Source organism: Numida meleagris, chromosome 7, assembly GCF_002078875.1.
Source record: "Numida meleagris isolate 19003 breed g44 Domestic line chromosome 7, NumMel1.0, whole genome shotgun sequence".
NCBI lineage: Eukaryota > Metazoa > Chordata > Aves > Galliformes > Numididae > Numida > Numida meleagris.
Genome location: NC_034415.1, coordinates 28,143,538 through 28,162,088, shown reverse-complemented (window position 1 = coordinate 28,162,088; position 18,551 = coordinate 28,143,538). Strand labels below are relative to the sequence as shown.

At 44.8% G+C, this 18,551-nt stretch overlaps 1 protein-coding gene across 2 annotated transcripts in view; it reads right to left on the bottom strand.

Annotated features, from left to right (window-relative positions):
* The window catches only part of ROR1 (receptor tyrosine kinase like orphan receptor 1), a 137,821-nt gene that overhangs the window by 74,784 nt on the left and 44,486 nt on the right, over window positions 1-18,551 (bottom strand). The window contains exon 1 of one of the 2 annotated variants that reach the window (XM_021405390.1): window positions 3,477-3,655. The exons of the other annotated variant lie outside the window; for it this stretch is intronic. The gene's annotated coding sequence lies outside the window, so the exon portion shown is untranslated. Of the gene's footprint in view, window positions 1-3,476; window positions 3,656-18,551 lie in introns of those variants that run through there. 2 annotated transcript variants of the gene reach the window in all.

Below are 18,551 nucleotides of genomic sequence, written 5' to 3'. Positions count from 1 at the left end.
CAAACCACAACCGACCGCCGTATGCCAAAGCAAGCAGTGCAGGCGCTCCCAGCAGTGCCAGACCAGGTAACTCAAGAGAGCTCAGCACTACCACAGCAGCCTTCTGAGCTAACACACACATACCTGCTTCAAAGCAAGGTGATTATCGCTGTCTGTGCCATGCAAACTCAACCCCAGCTGCACAGAAATCTTCTGAAATCACCTGTTTCTTTTTATAGGCAGCGGAGTACTCTCACTCATGCTGTGCAACATCAAAATAAGCAGCAGAGCCGTCATTACACAAGCTATGAAGATTTGTAGGTAAAGCGTCACCACAGTCCCTGTTTTATTTTGTAAAAAGACTTGTCTTAAGGAGCTAAATATCTCTTTGTAGATATAAAAGCTATTTTGGGGGGAAAAACATAAAAAGCATAGCTGACAGTTATCCAAGTTGAAGTCTACCTCTGTATTCCAGGCATCTGACCTATCCACTCTGTAATAGGTTAATCAATCTTACTATCTCCCATAATAGCGATTCATTATGGCACAGCCTTATCTTTGTATCAAAGTCAAGAAGAAAGGCAGACACAGATAGGAGGAAATGCTTTCATTCTCACTGATACCCTGTACATAGTTTAAATACCAGCACTGATAATAGGCTGGACGCTCACAAGCCCTGTGTGCACTTCATCACTCATTTCCCATACTGACTAAGAGTAACATGGTGTAACTTACGGCCCTTCTCCTCCTGAAGGACGGGAAGGAAGCCTGAAGCCGCTCCGGGGGCCTCTGCATGAGCAAGAACCTCTCCTCAGCCAGCCCGACTCCATCTCCACACCCAACGCCTGCTAATGGAGGCCACGCAGCCCCCAGCTCATGGCTGGGACACACTCAGCACATCACGCCTGTGCCACAGGGCGGGAAACCACATCACCTCAGGCCACAGTGCCATGATGACCCCTCCACCCCCCGCCGTACACAGCCCCTTCAGCAACAAAACCTTACTGCACACCCAGCACTGTGGGGCTCTACTTCACAAAGACCCAAAGGCCACATCAGGCTCGGAGAAATGGTTTATTTCTAACCTCACCCTTCCAAAACACTGCACTTCATTACAGCGTTTAAAGGGAACAAGGTCATCTTTGGCATGGCAGTTTCCATACATGAAAACACGGTAATTGAGCTGGGTGAAACAAAAGTACACCGACCACTTAGCGTGTTTTATTGCTTTTACTACTGTGTGCACCTGCAGAAGTCCAGGAGTGCAGTCCCACAAGGCCCAGAACACAGATTTATATACCCTTAACACATCTTAAAAGCCAAGGAAACGATGCATTTTTCTCTCAAATGGATTTGATTTGTAAAAATCCTAAGGACCATTTCACTGTCATTCCTGATATTTACGCAAGAGAAAGGGTACGAGGCGTAGGTGGGCTGTATTTAAAACAACAGCCCTTTTCAGCTCTGCTGAGAGGAATCGCAGAGGCAGCGTGGTGTGCTGTTCGTGAGCTCCAAGAGTGTTGCGAGCAGAGCTGCCTCTTGCCCTCCGTGCAAGCACAGTTCAGTAAAATGCAACCAGGAAGCACAATGGGTGCTGAAGGCAGACACACAGAGCTGTCTGCTTCTGGAAAGCATCTAGAGAAAATATTTTCAGTTTGCACTTAAAGTCCAGTGCACACTGTTTTATAGACGCAAGCAAGTAATCCAGTTTCATGCGCAAGACAAATGCACCGAACAGAGCAGATGTCTGCATGCTGCTGGTGCAAACTCGCAGCAAACCCATTTCAGCATTCCATCTCTGCAAATCACAGAGGGAATGGGGACCTAGAAATGTGCACTGGCCATGTGAAAATAAAAAACTGCGCCATTTTAAAATTTGTTTCACTCTTTTCAGTCAGAGCACTTACAATTGCAACTATTTTGTAACACCATGAGGATGTCTAAAATCTTGTTTATATTACAGAGCTGAGAATTACTGAAGCAGAACACAAACACCAAAACAACTGCTCTTTCAGTTATTTCCCAACCTTTTCCTTCCATAGACATGAAAACTTTCCGTTCTCCCCAGAGACCTCATGCAAGTGTCAGCTTCAGCCATTGCTGTTTTACAAGACTATAAAGTTAGCAGCCTCTAACATCCAATTAGCAGTTCCCTATATAAAGCGAAACCAGTTCCATACTATTGTATTCATGGTAACCTGAAGTTGACTGCATCTCTTCTCTCCTTGCCTCAATATAAGCTTAAGACTTTTTTCCTTAGCAAACTGAAAAGGGAAGTGAGAATGATTAAAACTCCTAACAATTAGTAGGAAATGAAATTTTATAGACCTTTCGTCTTAAAGGAAAAAAAAGGTTTAGATATTCACAGCTGGACCAACTTAGTTCAGTTAGAAGCTATGCTTCTAGTTAAGACATTTGACCTTAATCTTGCTAAAAAATCACGGCCTTTTCCGAGCATCTCAGAAAGATTTGCAGTCTTTTTGTCCTGCAGTTTCTTTCTCACTGTTGTTTCAAGTCAGGATCATAACCGAGGATCCCCAGAAAACTCCTGGCTACTGTCTAAGCACATTAAGAGACAGCTCCCAGTCTCACAGGCTTGTAGCTCGAGGGACAGAACAACAACAAAAAAAAAGGGAATGAAACACCATCATCAATGTTGCAGATGCACCAGAGGCACAGGAAAACAGTATTTATAACAACAATGCATATCACTCCTAGCTGCATTCTGGCACTGGACCCACAGAGCCAGCTAGACATGCTGCTCAGACACTTCTGCTCACCACGGAGACACGCTGACTGCTTCCTCTCACCTGGACTGGGCGGACGGCCCCGAGCACAGTGCGGCAGGACGCCTACGCAGGCCGCACAGGGCCGTGCCAGCAGCAGCCCAGCCAGCTGGCCACGGGAAGCAGACACTCCCTGGGACCTGCGAGGCCGCATCTGGACTCCAGCTTGGCCTCCTCCACACCTTTCCTGTGAGGGAGAAGAGCTCAGCAGCAGGGTGCTGCGAGGGCCGGGGCCCAGGGAGGCTGGAGCAATTCCACCTTTGGGCATTTCCAGCACCCGACTGGAAAAGGCCCTGGCGACCCATGGCTGCCTCTGGGCAAGCAGGTCTCCAGGGGCTCCTGCCCAGTACCTTCTTGCAGGGTTTCTAAATTCTGCACATCGTACTGTCATGCTCTCATGGGATCAGCAACAGGGCAGGTGTGAAAGGCAGGTCAGTGAGCAGCAGGGGCCTCCCGCTGTCCCTTGTCATTATTTCCCTAACATTTTAACAAAGTGGCAGTCAGGATTACAGTTGGCTGATGGCAAGTTCCTACAGATGCTGCTCATACCAAAAGATTTTTGCTGCGTGTCTGTGTGAAAAAGCGTTATCCCCATCCCACGTATCTCTTCCAAAAGTGCTGCTTTCTTTACATGAACACGCCCAAAAACTCCTGTCAGTAAGAAATGCTCTGGCAGCACGAGCACAGAGAGCTGCAGAGCTGGGATCCCACCTGGCTTTCAGCAGGAACAGCTGGCCAGAACTTCTCCGTGTGCAGTTCATTGGGAGGGGAAAGTAATCCATCCACCTCGCCCCAAATTTCCTTCTCCAGCACATATGACTCCGTGGGGCTGGCTGTCACACCAGATCATGTCATCAAGGTTGTGACATCACATGACTGAAACAACCCAGAGCAACTGATGGCAGACAGATTGCATCTGACACCCAGGGAAGATTTCAGCCCATGTGTTTGCTACCCTTCATGCCTAATTGCTGTAACACTAGATCAGCAAAATGCTGCGAGCAGGTTACCCAGCTGGTGCTCCCTGAATCAGCAGCCTGGGCAGGGAGGTTTCTTCCTTTCACAGTCAGCATGCTGCAAGCTGGGACATCAAGCTTCAGCAGTAAAGCAGGCCAAAGCCCACCGGTGCAGCTGCTGAGGCTAAAACTGGACCCCAGGTTTTATATCCAACTCCCCTGTATGACATGAAATGAACTGACCTCAGGAAAACACATGCCCCGTATACACTAAAAAGTACACTTGGCTCTAACTTATCAACCACAGACAGGTAAAAACACAGAGTACAATAAGCTCTCTATTTCACCCTAGAGCAAAACAATAGCCAGTTGTTTTAACTGAGAACATGTCCAAGTACTACATTTATTTTTAAGAGTCAGACTACGCAACTTGTTTACAAAAATAATCTAAAATTAATCATTCTAATAAAAAATTCAATTCTGAAAAATTTCAAGAAGGAAATACTGTCACTTACCCAACACAAGTTTGAATGATCTATCCTGGAGCGGAGGGATTTATCCCAGCCCTCCTGTTCCTCTGCATTTTTGGCAGGCAGGCGTCTCTCGTATCACTTCCATCACTAAATGGAGTTTCCCAAACAGGTATAAGCCCACAGCCCAGCTGCCTCCTAAGGACTCTGAAGACTAGGGTGATTTTCTTTGTTGTAGGTAGAGTATATTTCACCAGCAATATAGAGTACAACTGTGTAGTTTCATGAGTAAAGATATGAAAGGAGCATCCACTGGGTTTCATCAAGGAAAAAGGTAACTGGAAGCAGAGGAGGAAGAAAAGGGAACTTCCTATTATGCAGGAGAAATAAAATCAGTTTAACTGAAAGAGAACTATTCCCTTGGTTTTGGCCAGGACAGGAGCACCCATCAGGTGTCCCCACTGGGACTGGTGCTGGACGTCCCACTAAGGGTTTTAGTCCTTCCACTCTCCAAATAACGCATAGATAGGGGTGATCACACAGCATCAACCCTTGCTGGCAGAGATGAGAACTGATCTCTTGCTGCCTGTTGGACTTTTGCGCAAGAGTAAAACTAACGCTGACCTAATCTCACATCTTTGGCTTCCAGGATCCTCTGTCTTCTAACCTGGCACATGTTTGATTCAAGTAGCACTGTCCTTGGACTCATGACAAGCTTTGGCTAGGGAGAACTAGGGGAGAGAAAAAAGTGAAGACATTTGACTCGCTGATAAGATTTATAAGATGAAATTTGTGGCAGTTTCAAGTATCGGTCACCGCGAAGGATCAGGAAAAGTTCATTGCTTTTTTTTTTTTTTTTTTGCTTTAAGAAATAGAACAGAATTCACTTCTGACCATAAGAAATTGACCATAAGATGCCAGACATCAGAAAGATTTCTGCGTATCCCAAGAGTAAAAAAAAATAAAAAAGAGTTTCTGGGAGTATCTGCTTCAATCCAATAAAAGGCGAATTCCCACGTTTCTGCCCTTCTTTAAGCGTGCAAAACCTGCAAAACTTGTTAACAAGGCTTCTTTGAAAAGAAGATAGGCACTGTAACAATGAGTGTTATTTGGTAGATCAGCTCCAACAAGCACAGCGTTTCCTTGGAATGAAAACTTGGTTGAAAGAAGCATACTATAATGCTTCAGATTCTTTGGAGGTAAGATTAAACATAAATCTACAATAAACACTGGGAACTTTACCCTCAAGGAAACGATGGCTGCAAACACGTGCTAAAAAGCATTACAAGGAAAATCAACGGTAGTCAACTAGAAATGAAAAGACTACGCTTCTCTTCATTCTCCAACTGGTGATTTAAAAATAAAACAAAAAATAATCTCTTCGGCTGCGTGAGCAAATGTCAGCAAAATGAGCAAAATTACAGAGAGTTATATCATTGCCCACCTTCAATGGGAGCTGTCCCTGCCCTTGGCCCCCTCCAACCCAAACCGTTCTGTGACAACGTGACACCATGCACATTTCCAAAGGAATAAAGCAGTGTCTGTACAGGTCAAACGTGAGCATTACCTCAAGCAAGAGAAACCAAAACTCTATAGATCACAATGTGGTGACTCCTGAAATATCACTGACCTGGATACGCAATCCAAGTATGTCTGAGTGCTGTGATACAGATACAGTGGAACACAAAACTCCAGAGTGCCAGGCTCCCAGCACCGCTCACCAGGGATCTCGTGGATTTGCAAAAGAGGGAATTCCGGGCGGGCTCTCGCAGGGGTAAAGCCCTCAGCCAGACCAGATAACATCCTGCTGCTTCACAGCCAGAAAAACAACCTACCAAAGCTAGTGATTAATTCCCAGCAGAAGGCTGCACAGGCAACGAGACCACATTCTGCTGTTCTCAGTAAATGAAGCTAAAAGCCGACAACAGCCCTCTTTTGCATTATTGCAGTTGCCATCTCCAAGGGGAGCTGCATTACTTCCTCCCCTTTTCTTCATGTTAGGTACATGCCCAAGTGGACTTCATGGAGCCTCCCAGCTACACCCAGCCACGCAGCACGGCCTCCCCTTGGGGAGCTTTCAGATCAAAATACAAAATGTGAACAAGAGCAGCATTATCACTGCTTTACAACGTAGGAGGGGAAAGCTGATTTACAGCCAGACATAAATCTGTGCGGGTGCAAAATAATCAACCCAGATTTCTTGGTTTGAACATGTTTTGTTTTGCTTTTTTTTTTTTTTTTGCTCTTTCTGTTTTTTAAGCAAAAACACGTGCTGATTTATGACACAAGTTTTTGCAGGTTCACATTGACCTTAATGAATTGTTTATGTAAAAACAAAAGCTTCATACCAGCCTGAATCCTCTTTAGATGGCTTCAGGGAAACAGCAATTACTTCATGCAAAATGACCTTTAATTTCAAATTCTTGCCGAATACAACTGAAAACTTCAAGTAGTCAATACCAAGTAAGATGGTTCGACGTTTTCTAATGAAATTGGTTGACTCAAAGTGAATCTTCTTCCAGTGCTGTGTTTTAGCAATGGTTTATTAAGTGTTCGTTTTCCGTTTATCCCACACCAAACGCTCTACTTCTCAAAACATCTAGCAATGCTCAGTCCCACCCTTAGCTCAAAGGAAAAAACCAGACTGATCCGAGTTGAGATCCAAACCTCAGACTCCACAAGTGATTTGTTATGGCAGCTGTAGCACCCTGCAAATCCCTGCTGGCCGGGGCTGAGGAGCTGTGGGGGAGTGGACATGATGGAGAGAAGCAATGCAGAAGGAACAGAGAGAAGGCAACTACAGGTCCAGCAGTGATAAAGATGAAAGCTGGAAAAGGCAACTTTCTCAGTGGATAACCGCACACAGCAAAACAAGAGCCATTTGGAGAAGAGCACTTCTGAGAGCCCGTGCTCGGTTTGATCCATCACAAACGTCAGCAGACGAAGCGCAGGGGGCAGCTGGGACCACGGCAGGTCCCTGCCAGGAACAGCAATGGGATTTTAAAGCACATATTCCTGAGAAGGTCTGCACAGCAGCTCGGAAAAGGGAGCCTTGATCTGCAAAAGATGTCATGGGGATTTCCAGCCCCATACCCGCACTTGAGGGCTCGGGAAAGGAGCAGGATTTCTTCCTATTTAGTCTGTGCGGGAAATGATAAAAACCAGACGTGACAACCTTTTAGTTAAGAGTGGACTTCTCCATTTAAAAAGGGGCAGCTGCAGGCTTCGCAGCCATCCCGTGCTCTCAGACGCCACAGCTCCTCACGTCTGCACACCATCACATTTACCTGTGCTTTCCGAAGCAAATGGAGGGAATTCCAGTCTCTATCTTTCACATAAAAGAGCATACAAGTTTTTTTTCTTCTGCACAGGACGGGATCTTCTGAAGGAAAATCAGAGGCTTTTGCAAATCGCTCAACTTCTGGGGTTCAGCAGTGGCTAAAGTCTTGCACAGTTCTTAATATTTATTTGTAGCACAGACAATGAAGTACTTTCTTATTTGTGGAAGCCCATTAAAAATAAACAGTCTGAGATAACTTGGCTTTTCAAACCGTCTTGTACTTCTGGTTTATTATTGTCCCCTCCCTAGCTCTTATCCAAACAGCCCTGACAGCTTGTTTATTGGGAAATAGGCAGAGCTCTACCTACAAAGTGTGCCGATGACAGAATCACAGATAATCACTGACTACAGCCCAAATTCACAAACAATAATGCAACAAATTAGATCACAAAAGCAACTGCTTCATTTGCGGCCAATACTGTAAAACACCATCTAGTGCACACGTGTCCAACCCGCTAGCTTTATGCCTTTGTTGCACTCTTTTTTTAATGTTTTGACTTAAAAACATATAAAAAAAAGTTTTGTTGTTTATATACGTTAACTATTTTATGTATTTTATAGGTAGCCCGAGAGAATTCCTCTTCACTCAGTGCACACCAGGTAAGCCAGAAGGGTGGACAAGCATGCAGCCTGGTGGCTCAGTGCCAGTTTGTTGGAATGTCCACTTAAATGTCACAGGTAGCACCTTTCAATTTGATATAATGCACATATCAGGCAATGTAAAATCCACCCACAAAAAAGCTCTGCTTCTGAGATTTTTAAGTAGAACTCATGATTATTGCTACTGAAGTTCCATTAATGCAGACGCACAAATGTTCATACCTTCAGTGCAGTTATCCCTTGAAGTTGTATGCATGCTGTGATACGTCCGTACATATTTGCCTACCAACACACGTATATTGTTCTGTAGACAAACTCCTTTTTTAGAGTTTGATTCCGTGGCAGTGTTTAGTCTTGAGCAAAAAAGGCGCATGTTTCTCCACAGAGCACTAAAAGCACAGGGAGCAGCAGCTTAGCTTTCTCAAGCACCACTCCATTAACACCCTCATCATTTACCCAGAACAATCCCTGGGGAAGATGAAAGCTGGCTGAGCTTGCAGACCTCCTCATCAAGATGCCATGTGCTCACGGAACTGTTTAGCGAAGACAGGGAATTAAGGCAGCCTCAACCTGACTTCAGATGTCCCATCTGCCATTGGAGGAGCTTGGGACCAGGCTCAACTGCTGCTTCTCAGAAGGTGACTGTGCCACCTACCATGCAGCAGTTATCGCTCAGGGACAGCTCACTTGGCCGCCTGCCTTTAACAACACAGATAAAACACACCTGGAAACACAAAGCAAAAGCCTCGCTTGCTGAAGTCCCTCAGTATGACTGCAGTTTGGTCTACAGAGTTTACATGGATGCCACGGCTATTAAAAGCAGTAATTAAAATAGCTTTTTAAAAAAAGGCAATTTAGGGGCTTTTAAGAACTATGTATAAAGTGGTGCATTTCAGTGGAGATCCCGAAAGATTTTACAGCTAAGTACTGCGATAGCAAGCTCGTGCTGCGGAGCTGAAATTTTGTACTGAATTCCCACTAAAATGCTGTGTTAGAGCATTGCCGCAGGAGCCCAAGAAAATCAGGAAGCCAGAGAGTTTTTACTCAGGACTAAAACTGTTTCACCGATTTCCCCAGCAACATGCTCTGCCTTGCTTTGTGCTTCTTACCCAGCACTGAAAAACCTGCAGGTCAAACGTTGTCCCAGCTTCAGCCAAGCTCCAGCCTTGCAGCAGCAAACCCACAGCGACCTGTGAGGATGCTCTGCTACAGCAGCAGCCACAACCTGAAGATAACGGAGTTGAAGGTGTGATGCTAGCACTGGAACTGAATCCTGCAGTTCCTCGACCAATGCAAGGGAGCTATGAAGAAATCTAGTTTCCTTTTCCAGGGCTATGGTGGCTTCGTTGAGCTCAAAGAAGTCCAATCATTTATGTATCTTTTAATTGCAAATTTTGATTAAGCAAACAAAGCTCTGAGCCTTCCCATTGAGCAGGTGACCAGAGAAGAAGTCTTTCTACAAGTAGTTCAATAGCTGTAAGATGTAGATCTGCATATTAGCTATACCCCCGTCCTATCTGGATACAGAGGTAAAGTATCTCTCACTCAAAACAGATGTTGGCTGTATTAAAGAAGCTTTCCTACATCTACTGAACTCAAAAGGTGGGAAAAAGGGAGGTGGAAGAAGTGATACCATTCACCTCATAGACTTTTAAAAACTCCATAGTACAAACCTGAATTTGGGGACTTCCACAAAGGCGATTGTTGACCTTTAGGTTTCTCAGTGCTGGAGTAGTTACAAGCTATTGTGCCAAGGAGTATTTAGGGAGTCTTAAATGCAGAGACTATTTGGTTGTTGTCACATATGCAGCTCCCAAGAGCCCTGATTCCTGATTAAATGTTTGCTGAAAAATGGGAATGCAGCATGACTCCCCAAAAAAGGAACAAAGTAACTCCATCTCGTATTGTTTCCTCTACCCAAATTATCCAAAAGGCACCGGTCCATATAGTGAGCTCACTGCCTGGAAGACATCAGACTTACTAAAAACAAACCCATTTTTATATCATTCTGAAAAGTTTTAATTTTTTAAAGACAATCCCTCATAAAAACAGAAAAGAATTTCTGCTTCTGCTTCGCATGTAACACAAGAATCCTTGAAAACAGAGCTTGAAACGGGAGACCTGAAAGCTCTTTAGCAGGAAAGCTCTATACAAAAAGAAACTCATACATTAAGCAGAAAGATGCCACCCTAGCTACTCCTTTCACTGCAGAAATGAACAAAAAATCTAGATAGATTTGAAAATGTAGATGAAAACTTACTGCTAAACCGGCCGAATAATCACACAGTCCCACCATGCTTGCAGAAGAATGGACAGCGCATCTCTTTCAGTACAGCATCCCACAGAGCATCCAGCGGGCAATACTGGTAACTACTGGGAGCCTCCCCAGCTCCACCCTCACTTTTTCTGATCACAAACAGTAAATCTGCAAGTCTGGCATTAACAGTTCACCTGCAAGCAGGCACCTTGCAGTGGGTCTCCAAGGATGGGCTTGGAAGCCCAAGACGGATCCTTGCCAACAGGATCCTGGGATGGCTCCATTAAATTTAATTGGACTACAAAAAATTATATTTCCGTCCAATTACGCGGTCAAATTTGTCCCAAGCATTCTTGCCTACTTCTCCCATCTTCTTTTGAAATTTTCTTTTCCAAGATGACAAACAAAGCAATATTTATTCTGTAGCTCATACAGGAAGAATTGTTATTTATCAGGTCAAAGAAGCTATTTGTAGTACGTTCTTTGGCAGAAGCACACTAATTTTAATGGCCGAAATACCCTTAAACACTGATAAAGAGGAAAAACAACATTCTGTATTGCTAGAGGAATTTCAAAGCATAAAACAAGGCTGTAAAATAACATGAGCGGCTCTATTTTAGAAGTGTCTTTCAAAAAATGTGACCCCAAGTGTTGGCTCTGGTAATCCCTGCCATTAATCAGCTCGTGGCACCGCTCTGCAGCACCAGGACCGAGCTGGGTGGTGCGGGCTTGTCTCCTCCACGGGCAGGAGAGGAGGTGACGAGCTTCCTATTCCCAACCAAAAGCCACACTTAGCTTTATGAGCATTTTATGACAAATACTGTCCACGTGGATACTGCCAGAGAAGCAAGCAGGCTGTTAGCTTAATTTGGATGGTCGCAGCAATGGCTGCATGGGAAGAAGAGCAGCCTGAGCTCCACCAAGTGCAGCTGCATGCAGCCACCAGGCCTGCCCAGCTGAGGGGCAGCTCTCAGGAGCATTACAAGTGCTTTGCTGCACTCTGCCATTCCCCTACCAGAGGTGCAACAGGGAAGTATCAATGTATTTTCTTAGGGACACAAAATACCAGCAGCTGGCAGAATACAGAGTAACCGCTAAGACACCGCTGGTAAATAAAGGCTGGCAAGCATCTGTCTGATGAAACCAGGCCCTGATCACACATCACAGGCACTTTCACTCGCCCTCTACCTCCGCAGGCTGAAAGGCATCCAGCCCTGCAGGAGGATCTGGGACAGCTTCGCAGCTCTGAGATGCGCTAAAGCAATAAATGCACCACGACCTGCATCTGGAACAAATATCAATCAACGCGTTACAAAACTACGTGCTATTCAAGGGGCTCTCGCATCAACCTTCACAATTCTCACTTGGTAGTAGAGTTATATATAGTCTGAAGCAATGTAATAAAAACGTCCAGTCCCAGATACGGTATTTAAGGGTTAAGTGCGCAGCCTGCTGATTGCTTAACCTCCCCTAAAACATATGGCTTTGCACTTAAGGGTAAGCCCGTGGAAAGAAACCCAGTGCCCAGAGTGTGTGTGAAATTCTTGGAGAGGTCACTCCAAGGCAAAATGGATCTAAGCACTCTGCCTGCACGCAGCTCTTGCAAGACTTCCCTGCTCCCTGGGTGCAGGCCTGCTAAGCTCCTGCACCCCACGAACATGAGTGAGAGCCTGCTTCATAAATTAAATCATTCAACCACGAGCGAGGGAATAGCAAGTAACTAGACAGCAGCACTCGGACCAATTCTCTTAAAAAAACAAGGAAGGAAGAGCAGAAAGGAACAAAGGAATAAGAACATCGAAACCTGCGTTTAGAAAGAGGCTGGTCAAAAATGGAGTGGAAAACCCTTAGGAAAGTCTGAAGGAAGTTAATAGAGAAGTATGGGAAAAAAATATGTAATGTTCCTTTCTCGAGTAGGAAGCAGCAGGGTGCTTCACCAACAGCAACGCCACTTCTCTTCAGCACGTTTTTGTACAAACTCTTGAGAAATCAGGCACCACTACACGGGTAGGCATCTGTTTATATGGCAAAATAGAATTTCAGGAGATACACAGTGATTGGAGACAGTGTGTACTAAACACTTTTCTTAGAAGGAGGAAAAAGAAAACAACTGAGCTGAGGTGTTTAAGCTAAAAATCTCTAACTCACTAGCAATAGTAACTTATAATAAATACTATCATTGACAGCTAGCTTTTGTAGATGATATCTCAGGCACCAAAGCATAAATGATCCAAATATCATACAGAGAATTAGGAAAACAGTTCCAGTTAGCCGAAGCGGAATGTCAAATTCTGAACCACATATTCTCAAACAAATGACAGCAAGCTACTGGTACCTCACTGAGAAAACAAGACCTAAAGGTCATTGTTTCCTAACAAACTTCATAGCAGGGAGTAGAATTTTAGATGCTTACCTCTGATGGATCAAAACAGGACTGGTGAAAGTAAAGGTCAATACAGCACTGTAGGAGTTAACTCCCTAGGTAATATAAAATGATGCACGTGTGAGTAAGAAGTAATAGAAATTCTATTGTAGAAAGTAAGAAATGGGCAATCACATTATTATAACATGTAATTCATATTCTTGCCTTTTTTTTGAATACCCTCAATATCATATCAATTACAAGTGTTATTCTTTAAAGTATGGTAAAATAACGTGGGTGGGGAAGATAGGCAAAGCAGTTCTACTGCTGGGACTGGAGCTTGCTGGCAATGCTATGTAATGAAGTACCATGTAAAAGTCCCAAGTGCCACATCCCTGGCAACCCAGCATGTACCTGCCAACTGAACCAGTGCCATCTCCATTTCATCTCCCAAAGCTGCTCAGCTCCAGGTCTACCACAATTGCAAAGTGCTCCTCTTCCCTGCTACGCTGCAGCACAGGTCGCTGCTACGGTGAATGTTCTGAAGCAGAAGAAGTCAGAGACTTGTGGAGCAGTGCAAACTACTTTCCTACACTCTGTGCATAGCACAAAGATAAAATAACCAGGTGTCACAGACAAGGAACGACAGCACCATTCCTTCAGAGCTCCAGCAAAAATGAACTAGCAGCAACGAACACACATTGAAAGAGAACCTTACACAGAAACAAAGCAAAGCAAAGAAATACAGTTTTCCCATGCAATCACTAACTGGTCTCTTGAAAGCGTAACGCACGCCTTCAAACCAAAATGAACTTTAAATGCTATCTCAATACAAGTGAGGTTTGAAAGGATAGCATTAAGGCAATTTGCCCCAGAGTGCTAAACGCAGAAGAGCTCGGCTCCTGCTGTCTCACATTCCTCTGCGCTGCTCTCTACACTAGATGATGTGGTGACAGACATGAAGGGATGAAATCACATCGCTATCTTTTTAAAATTGCCAAAAAAGTGATTTCTCACCATATGGGATCTGTAACAGCCCCGAAGCGTTTTAGCCCTCTTGTATTGGATTGCTTTTTCCTTTCCTCAGTGTGACACAGTCACCACCCCAAATCCACCACCTCAGCAGTTCCACAGTGATACTCATCCAAACGAGTTTTATCTCCCCTGACATGTAAATTAAAAGCTACGTTAATAACACCACATATCTAGATGATATAAAAAACAGATGTATACGTAAGCTTGCTTAATGTTAGTACTGGCAAAGCCTGACACAGAAATCATGTCTGGAAGCCTTATCTGAAAATGACTGTCCCAGCAGCACTTTACTGGGCTCCACCATTAGCAGCCCAGGCTGGGATGTCTTCTAAGCCAAGCACAGCCTTCAAGTGTCCCACAGCCACACGGTCACAGCACACATGCACCAAACCTTGACACTGGATGAAGTCCCCAGATAAAATGGAAGGAACGCCGGTTTTCCCCTTAACTTAGATAAATAAATCGATCAGTTTCTATACTGCCTGCAGTGGAACTGGATTGCAATTGCCCTTCTGAGGGTGTAAATCACGCAGTTACTTATCCATATTCTGAGGACACTGACAAGTTCCAAGGAAGCAGAACTGCACCCCAAAGCGCCGCAGTCGGAGCAACCTGGGAGCCCCCCAGGCCGTGCCCCATCACACAGGAGCGCTGCCTGCCCATCCCAAGCAGTGTCTCTCTCAAGAGCCACCAAAAGACTTGCCTGCTATTTTCACAAAGCTCCTCTCCCCTCTTCTGTCTCCTTGGAGAGATCTTCACTGTCCTACAGCAGTGTCCTTCATACATCTTGTGAGCTTAATACTCCTGTCTCCAAAAAACTGCCTTATACTCAATAGCAAACCCTATTTTGCCATTTTCTGTGTCTTAATCTCCTCTGATGCTTTGACTGCAACGTATTTCTTTTTGCAGAGATGCAAATTATCCCATTTGAGTTTCTTCTCCTGGAGAAATCTAGAACAGGCACCAAGCCATCCACAGGGCCCTTGTCCTTCAAAGTCACCCTGGCACAAGACCTTCCTCCAGCAGCATTTTTATTGGCTTACATCCATAACGCTGACCTGGTCACAGTGCATCAGAACAACTCATCGCCCTTAGTTCTTCATCAAAGACATCTACTGCAGAAGAGAGTGCAAAAGGATCCGCTTTTACAGTCCAGTTGTCTCCTTAACAGCAATGCAGTAGGACCAGAACAACTGTGTTCATGGAGACTAATAGCACAGTGGGGAAAGTGATTCCAAAAGTAAAACACGTTTTCCAGTAAGAAAAGCACCCAGTGATTCTATTTATTGCAAACCCTGTAAACTTCTCATTTCTTGCATTACATTAGAATGCCTTTCTCTAAACGTGTCACGCAAAAATCTGATACTCATTTCATCACAAGTGAGTTTACCAAAGGTTAGCTCTCCACCGAATTGGTAACACTGGAAAACTGGGGAAAAAAAAAAGGAAAAAAAAAAAACAAGAAAAATGGGTTATGGGTTATAGGACAGGGCAGCAATGAAAATGTTGCCCACATCAATATTAACCAGCAAGTTAAATTTCTGAGGTCAGCAGTACTACCATTACACATCAATTTATATTCGTAAGTGATTTGTTGAACTGGAGTGTTTGTATACTTCTCTCCTTTTAAGTTAGTCGATCCTTACAAACTAGTTTTGAAGAAGACCTATTTGCTTAAGCATTGTGTATTCTTCCAACCTAAATTGTCTGAATTTCACTAGTCAGAAAACTAAAAGAAGTGTAAAGACTTTTTGTACTTGACCTTCAGTTTCTCTCCTTCCCTTCTTCTGGACGCACAGACCAGACCCCTCCTAATGCAAAGCCACTATTAATTATTGTCCTGAAACACACACATTCAGGCATCCCCTAATTGTGAAGGACAAACGCACTAGTGATTAAGACTAGAAGAGGAAAATGAGGAGTCGTTTGAGGTTTTCTTAATGTATGTGTTCAGTTAGTCATCTTTTCCTGCCACTTATTTTTCATGGCAAGCTCTGAATTTTCACCTGGGGTTCATCAAAGACGTGTTCAGTTTTGTGTGTACAAAGTGAAAGAGAAGATGATGAGGTTATTCTGCTAACTGAACATGCTCCGGAGGTAGCTCCTGGGGTGGTCTGTTTAGGTCCAAAAAACGTCTTGAAGGAATAACAGCGTCATTAAAACTACCCTGAACCGGCTCCTCCCTTGCAGAGTCTGATCACAAAAGCTACAGCTGCGATGGGGAGGGATGAATTTCTCACCAGGTCAAGGCTGAGGCACGTTGGCTTCGGCAGCACCTGAAGGAAGCCTGTACTGCAGCTTTCCCATGCTGTGCTTATTCTCAGGGTAAACAGAAGACTTCAGTCTCCGTGGCTGTCAATCTAGCACCTTTAACGAGCAAGAAGTTCGTTTTATTAAAGGAGGAAAAACGTAGATTTCCATCACTCCTTATAAAAGGGCTAGAAAATGTCAAACATGTAGGTAAAAGTAATATTTCAAAACGGCTCAAGCCTAAACTCCCTTTCCCCTCGCACCTGCATGGTGATGAACATGTGCTATATGTCTCTGTACTGGCTCAGTACTCAACATTTGAACTGGACCTACTCCAGCTTTTGAATAAATATCTCTTTTGGGGGAGAGGGAATTACATTCCTTAGTCAAAATGCAGTTTTTCTTCTCTTAAATTTTGAAAGAAAAAAAAACGTGTACTTGTGAAACATTAGGAACCAGTCATGAGAAGAACTGAAATGCTGTCTAGCTCCAGGCTCGGCAGAGAGTCCCGCTGCTCCGGCAGCGCATCCATGACCTCCAGCCCAGCCCCACGCCCAACCGAGCCGGGGGGGCCCGCAGGAACAAGGCCATTCCCGGCCTGCTCTTTCTAAGCTTTTTTTACACTGAGGACAGGTTTGGGGAACTACACGAGGCACTATCCAAGGCAGGGATGCAACAGTCCATTTAGGATCAAGATGGCAACCCCCAACTTGTTTCATATGGGGTGCTGAATTACAAAGTGAGTACCCTGGGAATCCCCCTGCTCAACAACGAGAGCCTGCCATCACAATTAAAGTGATAACAGTAAGAAAAAGAACTTCCATTCACAGAATCATAGGATGGCTTGGGTTGGAAGAGACCCCAAAGATCATCAAGCTCCAACCCCCTGCCACAGGCAGGGCCGACAGCCTCCAGATCTAATACTAGACCAGGCTGCCCAGGGCCCCATCCAACCTGCTCTTCAACACCTCCAGGGATGGGGCATGCACAGCCTCTCTGGGCAGCCTGTTCCAGCACCTCACCACTCTCTCTGTGAAGAACTTCCCCCTCACATCCAATCTAAACCTTCCCTCCTTCAGCTTAAAACCATTCCCCCTTGTCCTATCACCATCTACCCTTGCAAAAAGTTGATTCCCCTTCCAAATAGATGTTTCAGTAACACTTGTACTGACGGCGCATTCAGCAAGGTTACACAGAAATAATGTATAACTGCAATATATAACTGTAATAATGTATCTAATGCATAATATAATAACGTAATCATGTATTTCTTACAAGACATCGTGCCATCTCATCATTTGTGCCGTGTGCAGGAGCGCAGATCGAGTAATCCATAGGGAGCTACCTCCTACCTGTGCTCCTGTTGGGTCTGCAGGATGTCAGCCCCAATGTCAGCATCATTCACAGGGTGTCCTTAGAGTGACTGAACCCCAGTCCCAAACAGTTTCATGCTCTCAAGAGAAAACAGGCAGAGTTCAGGCGGGTGCTCAGCCCTGAGGCACGTGAGCTTCCACCAGCCTGAAGTGCTCAGGGTTGGCGACGCCGCAGCGTGGGCTACTCCACCAGCTCGGTTTGTGCACGTACAGGCAGTGGTGGGATTGGGTTGGGGATAACAAGAGCAACTTTACATTTAAAAGAACTCTTTGGAACCCACATTTTAGGTATGCGCTATAAACAACCCATGGAATTAACATACTGGAGAACAAAGAGACCTGTGAAAAAGCATAATGAAGGAAGCTGAACAGAAAAGAAGAAAGGAACAGATGTCAGATTATACTTGAAGCGAAGTTACTAGTTTATTTTCCCACTGATTTCAATATCTGAAGTATACGCTTTTGCCAAGGCAAACAGGTGATTAAAATATATTAAAAAAAACAGCAAGCAAAGGGCTACCCTTGTATTTGCTCTACATTTGTAAGCCATTTCGAAAGTTACAGCACATCCATAGCGTAGCAATAATAATATTAATTTTAGAAAGGCCGACTGTTTAATTGCAATTAACTGTGGCCTTACAAAAGGGAAGAGGCACTCTCTGGAGCATTCATAAGCTTCATTTATCCTGCAAGGACAGCGAGATGAACCTGGCATGAAATATTAAGATCACAATTGCTATTGGCAAGCCATCTGACGGGAAGCTGCTAGCTTGAAAGAGCAAGGATTATACAAAAGGAGCAAAGAGTAAAAACACAGCAGTGAATCAGCTCCACAGAATGCCCTTTCATTGCGGAGCATCGGGAGCAGGCGGGCCCTTGGCAGCCGGGTGGGCAGGATGCTGAATGCCGGGGGTGCCAGGAGGTGCCAGGCTGGGGACGGGAGCCGCCGGGGCTCCCCGTGATGGGAGGGTGAGCAGGAGCAGCCTCCTTTTATTGCAGGCACGCTGCGCTGCTTATGAGCTGAACCAGTGCCATCTTCAGCTAATTAAGGTTCTTGCCCCAACCGCTCCTGCTGGAAAGCTACTCCAGCGTCTGCCTCGCCGCTTTTCCACTTTGAAACTTGAATTTACTGACGGCCCGTTT